Below are 6,000 nucleotides of genomic sequence, written 5' to 3'. Positions count from 1 at the left end.
GGAAATGTAGAAAGAGGGGAAAAAAGCAGAACATTAAGTGCTGTGCATTTTGTATTGATGCTGTTGCTGTGCTCTCTGCGGCTGCAGGATGTAGTTGTGAATACCACATACAGAATATGTGTGCGTGTGCTGGGCTGGTATTTTGTAAAAAATGCCCCTAATAAACTCCTCGGTGGGGCTTCAGGGTTCAGGTCATCCCACAGCAATACCAAGGGCAAATTTTCATGTCATGCCTGTGAATTTGGCTTTTCATTCTCCCAACAAAATGGGATAGAGTACTAATGACCTTTTCAAACCAGTGAGTTATGATGGCTGGAGGGGTTGTCTGTACTGGAATGCCACAAGATGAATTTGTTTAAGCAAAAGGTTTAATTTTCCCCCCCCTTTCTCTCTTGTACAAGCTAGTGAGTCTTTTCGCTCATTAGCGTGTAATCATCTTCTTATACTGGAGGGTTGCACAAGTTCCTTCAGGGCTATTGTCTTATTTCTCACCAAAATTTTTCATGGAATGGATGAGTCATTTCAATACTCTAAAGAGAAGGAATATATTGGTGATTAATTTAATATGAGAAAAACCCCTACTAAGTAATGAAAATCTCATCATGTTTTGTCAGTCCTGAATATATGTACAGGATATACATAAATTGAATGAAGAAAATATATCTTCAAGGCAAACCAGAAATGTTTAGGCATACTCAATGGGTCTGTAATCTAATTTTTCATTTACTGATTATTGTCAGATGGACTAATACAGTACCTAATTAACCATGAAACAATGAAAAACTTTAATTGTGTCACCAGCTCTGACACTGTATGAGAAAAGAGAAGCGCTTGAAGGTGTTGTTTTGGTGACTCACATCTTAAAAGTCTAACTTTCTTCATCTGTTTCCTTGTTGCTTTGCTGGCTCCATCCTGATTTCACCTATTGTGCTCACATCATACTTACAATGAGATCCTGATGTACCGACTTTGATATCATTATAGGTCTTGCGTGCTTGTGGCTATGCTGGCTTTGGAGGGAATGTGACTTCTCAGTCTGTTGGCTGTATGGTTTTGCTGGATATAATATCTTGCTCTGAGGAGATAAAGGCATAAATGCACAGAAGTGGAGCAAAGATCACAAAACATGCAGTTTGGTTGATGAAAGCTTTTAAACTCTTGTCCATGCTTGCTGATTACAGAAGAATTCTGAAATAGAAACAATTATTAATATGTTTTGAAGCAGGATAGATCTAGGAGGAAAGGGCTGCCCCCCAGTTAAACTCAGAGGACCCATTTAACAGGCTGTGTCATACCTTCATAGCTGTTCCATGTTATGTTGCATTCAATGTTTTAAGGCTTGCTTTCACTCGTTTCAGTCTGAATCCTCTTTTCAGCGGTTGTGCACGTTTAGCAATTGCTCTGGATTTAAGGGATTGGTATAGCTGAGAGCAGAGATCATCTGTCCTGTCCTCATTATACTGCTGGAAGAAAATATTGGTAAGATGTCTTGGTGACTAGGAATGACTTTTCCGTCACCAACCCATCTTCCTTTATTTATTGGTTGTTCTTCCCTCAACTTGGGCTGTACCCTGTCATCAGTTTTTAAGCCAAATTCTTTATGGAAGTCAATAGGGAGTCCTGCGCAAAGGGAAATGACATAATGTTGCCCTTTAGTCCTACCTACAGAGAAGCAGACTTGCATGGGAAACATGCACATTTTCCTAATTACCAAGCACTGAATTTATGGCATGTGTTCATTTTCTATCGACATCCGGCAGCTACCCAACATATTGTAAATTGGGCCATTTGTATTCAAGACAATTGTTTTTAATAAAAATATTCTGAATGTTGTCTTTATTTGGATTACATATGGTAAATGTTGAGGTCTTCACTGCTCTGAGGTAAAGAATGTGCCATTTTTATGGGCAACACTGAGTGTTCTTAGCTAAAATGTCTCCTTGTCCCCCTGGAGTGCATGATTTTGTAGGCTGCCACCTTGTACTCAAGTAGTAACAGCATTTTGCTAGAGATGTGTGTCTCCATAGTTTGTAAAGTACTTTTGATATGAAAGATGCTTCTGTAAATGTAAGCTATTATCATCTGAACTGTCAGCTTTTACAGGGGATAGGTTGCAGGTTCATGGCCCACTTCTATAGTGCCTTCAAGTTGTTCTTCTGCAAGGCAGGATAAATGGACTTGCAGAAGGGGTTTAAAATGAAGACTTTTAAAATAGGATAATCTCTTTGCTAGTTAGAATTCAGACTCTTTAAAGCTTAAGTACTTAACTAGATGAAGTAAGGGTGTAAGCATAAGGGCATAAACATAAAGAAATTTAGCCAGAGGAGACTGCTTGAAAGGTAGCTGAAAGTGATTCCTTCTGTTGGGAATAGTAATGCCATTTTAACTTTTTTTACTCCTTCCTTTAGCACTGTAGTGCCTCTCTCATAATACAAGCTGCTTTGTACATCCCCATAATCAGAGCGTCCGAGATCTTGTCAATTATTTACTAAATGTATACATCCCTGCATCATCCTTGTAACACGGTAGTGCTGTTCCTTTAGCTTTGCTAATAGAGAGTGAAGAGGGACTCAGTGGCACAGCCAAAAACCTATCAGATGGGATGTATGAATCCTTTTTGCTTGCCTATTTGTTTATTAGATCTTCTCCAAGCTGCAGCTGCAGAATTTGGAGAATGATGTAGAAATCACCCAGGCCCACAGTTTTTAGCACCATCATTTTGTTATGGGCCATTTTTAGAAGAAGCCATGAAAAGCAGCTTTGGCGATAGGCTTCAAGAATCCTCCCCCATAAGTTTTAAGATCTTTAGATTGGAGGTTGGCCCACCTCTGTTGATTACATTTAATAAGAACTCCAAGTATATTTTATTGCATGGAAAATTGGATGCAGAGCCTTTGTTTATCTCCGCCACTTATTTACTGTTGACTCTTGGATGTTGATACGGAGATATTGCAGTCTGTCTGCTGATGATTTCCCCTGGCAAGGAAGGATGATTTGGGTGACAGCCTGATAATACTGGACTTGTTAGCTGTTGGGTGGCTGGCACTGAGATGGCATGAGCTGATTTGCATAGCCTATAGGTTTTTTGTGGAGCAGCTCTGTTCTTAATTCAATAAACACTTCCAGAAGCTGAAGAGGAGTAACAGCACTTCCTTGTAGCCCTTTTCCACTGGATTTTGTGGGATTTCACCTGGTATAGCTTTTGTTTGAGGGTAGACTGAAGAGTCTTTCAAATACCTGTGCAAGCTTTAGAGTCACATCTTGAATGGTCAGTAGATAGGACACTTTAATGCGTTGCTGAGTGTCTGTGTGAGAGAAGGAAGTGGAAGACATCTGGAGACTTGTTCTGGCCAAAACTAACAAACATGATGCTGATTTTTTGGGAAAGCAATCAGAAAATAGGGCAGGAGCAATACCAGACCCTTTGACTGAAGGTACTTTTCTGCTATTTGTGAACTGGATTCACCATCTGGGATAACAGCTATGGCCATATCAGATTATTATTTTTCCCTGTTTTTGTCTTCCCCTTCCCCGCCTCCCCAAACCAGAACCATGTCCCTGTTTCTTGTAAATGTGCCTTTGTCATCACGGGTTTAGGCTGTCATAACACATTTTACCTCAAGCTCCATCTTTAATCACTTAGTGGCAGACCTGGGAATAGAAGCCATGTCTCAGCCACGGGACCGCATCGTCTTTCTAAGGCAGAGAACAGCTGTGAGCTTTCTTACAGAGCAGCCTGCTCTGCAGTTTGCTCGCAAGCTGTATTTTGGGCATCTCATAAACTAGGGCAAACGCAACTTCACTTTTTAATAAAGAGCGGTATGAGTCTCAAAAGACACAGAACTGCCTGCAACCTTGTTTACACAGAGGAAGGGAATGTGGCAGTTGAGCCTGTACATTTAGTGAACATTGTGAACAGATAATAAATTAAGACTTTCGGGGAAAAAAAAAAGTCACTTATGAAACTCAACTCCATTTGCTAGACTTATCCTCCCTAGCCCCACTCCCCATTATTTATCAATTAAATATGCTAGGAGTAGTGAGCTGCTGACCACAGAATTGGGGAGGGGGTGGGATAATAGTTATTATCCTGTTCCAAAAGCCGTAATACTGGATACCAGAAAGAATGAGAGTCAGATGTAGATGATGCTGTTGAGTTGCCATTGGTAGAACAGAATGTACTGTACTATCCAGCTATGGTCGTTGCTGTGTCTAAAACCATATACTATGACTGAAATGTGGATGTCAGTCTGTAGCACTTGTGTGGTTTATAGGCTTCTCATTACGTCGCTAAACTGTGTGCAATAGATTAAACTACCATTAAAATTCCGTGTCTCAAAATGGCTTATTTTGCTGTGCTAACTTTCCTCTGCTTCCACAGGGAGTTGCATGCAAGCGAAGACAGTCTTAGCATTCAGGCAGTCAAAGGTTCCTGTTTGTTATTCCTTCTGTGGGCAAAATTCTTACTGATTTCATCCTTACAAAAAATGGATGAAGTGCATGTATGCTGTATTGGTAGAAGCTTTCAGTGATGGAGAGCTAGAAGAGAGTGCTGAAAGCTGGGAAAGTGCACCCCAAACCCTTTTTACAAATGAAATGGGGGTGTGGGTGGGTGGGTGTTCTACATTTCCTGCAAGGTGAAAATGAGCAGCTCTGCTTTTCTCCAGATGGTGATTTGTTCCACTAAGAAATAAGGTTACAGGCCTTGCATCCTAGTACCGAGCTGTGAACCATGTGTCTTGAGAGGGCTGGGGAGCAGGGCAAAATGCTCTCTTTCTGGTGGAGGGGACAGGGGTTGATGTTATCACTGTGAAACATGCGCTGCTGCAATGTGAATTGCTTTGCTGCTTGGCTTCTCTCCTCTGCATTAGCTAAATCGTGCTTAGCAACTCCTCTTCTGCTGCTAGGTGCACTTCAAATCAGTGGTGTTTCAGTATTATCTGGAGTCACAAATTAGAAACCAGCACCAAAGATTTAAACTGAATGTGAACTCGAAACTAGTTTAAGCTGTTACTCTTTTCTTGAACTGCAACTCAGACCAAATCATTATTTTAAAAAGTCTCTTTTAAATGCAAATCTTAACTTGCATTGAAGGAGCCAAAGCTGAGCTGAAAAATATACATTAGTTGAACTTTATGATCAGAACTGTACTGCAAAGTCCCTTCCACATACGTAGTGAAGAGAAAGGCCTCTGCTCCGAAATTCTTGCAGTCTTAATTAACACAGGGTGTGCACGGATGATTGACAGAGAAGTGGCAGAACATGCAGTCAGGCAATTACAGATAACACAAACGGTCGTCACAAGTCAGCTAATTAACTGGAGTCATTAGCAAATGTGACCCAGGCACAGTGATTGCACTGAAAGACAAGCTTTATAGGGAGATCTGAAAAGGGAACAAAGCAGGATCTCTCTCACATACCCTTGCACCCCAAGATGCAACTGCTTTCCTGAGACCAGGAGGTAAAAAGAAAGGATATAGTTCCTGGAGGGGTTTGAAGTGGGCTTTGCTCACCCTGTTAGACCCATCTAATGGGACACATGCACTTTATCATGTACAGGTGGTGGGGGTACAGGCCCCTTCCCCCATTCACATCACAGGTGTACCCTGCACTAAAAAACCATGCCAGCAGTACCTGCAATCTGATATCATGGGGTATCTCAGCAAAGCCTCCCATGGATTTCAAAAGTGTATTCACAAACAAATTGCTTTTAAGTTGTTGGGTTTTTGTTTTTGTTTTTTTTTTTTTTTTTTTTTTTGCCTAGTTCAAAGCTGAAGGCAACCAAAATAGTAAGAATATATGTTGGCAAGTATTGGGAGTGATCAGCCCCCTCTTTCTTTCAAGCTCTACACGTGATCCCTATCCTTCCCTTCCTCTCTGTTCCCATTGTGTTTTGAACATCTGAAACACGCAGGACTCCCAGGACTGGGCTCAAAGCCCTTCATGTGAGCCAGTAACTGCTTACTTTTACACGGCCATCTTCACCTTTCTGAAGACGTG

General features: G+C 41.2%; 1 protein-coding gene across 9 annotated transcripts in view; it reads left to right on the top strand.

The window, feature by feature from the left end:
- The window catches only part of CALD1 (caldesmon 1), a 203,249-nt gene that overhangs the window by 117,280 nt on the left and 79,969 nt on the right, over nucleotides 1-6,000 (top strand). The window lies entirely within an intron of this gene.

This window comes from Pygoscelis adeliae, unplaced genomic scaffold (genome assembly GCF_000699105.1).
Source record: "Pygoscelis adeliae isolate BGI_AS28 unplaced genomic scaffold, ASM69910v1 Scaffold38, whole genome shotgun sequence".
NCBI classification, from domain to species: domain Eukaryota; kingdom Metazoa; phylum Chordata; class Aves; order Sphenisciformes; family Spheniscidae; genus Pygoscelis; species Pygoscelis adeliae.
The sequence above is the reverse complement of the archived record's forward strand: the minus strand, read 5'-3'. Positions and strand labels throughout refer to the sequence as shown.